We start from the raw sequence: 1080 nt of genomic DNA on the forward strand, positions 1-1080 counted from the left end.
CCCCCCCCCCGAAGCTGCGTCAGAGAAACTGAACACACACACATACACCTATGCATTCCACAGGTGGGCACTACTCTGAAGTATTTCAGCCATGAGGGTATTATGTTACTTTATTTTATATATTTTTATTGTTATTTTTAATGTCAATGTCAAAGTGAGACTTTTATTTTGGTGAACGGTGGAGTCAGGGGTCAGGAGACATTTGAGTGTCTGCAAGCAGCTGCTGTCCTGGTTTCAGTCTGTGTTTTTCCCTCAGAGTGAGACCTCCTGCTCCTCCTCTCCTTCCTGTTCAGGTGCCACAAACCAAACTCACCTGTGTGGGCGTCACCTTGTTGATGTACGATGATGATGATGATGTCATATGAAAACCATATTAAATTATGTTTTTATCTCACTCTGTGGATCAGCTGTTTATGTATTTGTTTATTTATTCGACTCATATTGTTGTTTGTTTTCTTCACAAACTGACGCAGAGTTTAGAAAAAAACTTTTTATTTTTCGTCACAATAATCCTCAAACTTCGTCCTGGAGGATGTGAACATCTGTGTCGTTTCAACATCTGTCCGCTGTTAAAATAAAGAACGCACATGGAGGGGGTGGGGTTTAGCTCGGTCCTCGTCTCTGCTCTCTGACGTCGAGGCCTCAGGACATGACGTGCTCCAGGACGCCCTGACGAATCAGCTGCTCGCATTTCCACCGTGGCAGGAAGTGCTGAGGACGGAGAGACGGACGCTGATGTGAGGACTTCCTGTGACACTGCTACACAACCACACCTGCCTGAATCTACACCTGCCTGAATCTACACCTGTCTGAATCTACACCTGTCTGAATCTACACCTGTCTGAATCTACACCTGCCTGAATCTTCACCTGTCTGAATCTTCACCTGCCTGAATCTTCACCTGTCTGAATCTTCACCTGTCTGAATCTTCACCTGCCTGAATCTTCACCTGCCTGAATCTACACCTGTCTGAATCTACACCTGTCTGAATCTTCACCTGTCTGAATCTTCACCTGCCTGAATCTTCACCTGTCTGAATCTTCACCTGTCTGAATCTTCACCTGCCTGAATCTTCACCTG

The 1080-nt window shown here is 45.5% G+C and overlaps 1 long non-coding RNA gene across 1 annotated transcript; it reads left to right on the plus strand.

The window, feature by feature from the left end:
* LOC147820359 (uncharacterized) lies at positions 1 to 394 on the plus strand. The gene is made up of 2 exons (XR_015436668.1): positions 1 to 63; positions 257 to 394. It is a non-coding gene; the product is annotated as an uncharacterized LOC147820359 (long non-coding RNA).
* Positions 395 to 1080: the final 686 nt, after the last annotated feature.

Source organism: Seriola lalandi, unplaced genomic scaffold (genome assembly GCF_002814215.2).
Source record: "Seriola lalandi dorsalis isolate HSWRI2012SDOR001 ecotype SW California unplaced genomic scaffold, Sedor1 jcf7180001963992, whole genome shotgun sequence".
NCBI lineage: Eukaryota > Metazoa > Chordata > Actinopteri > Carangiformes > Carangidae > Seriola > Seriola lalandi.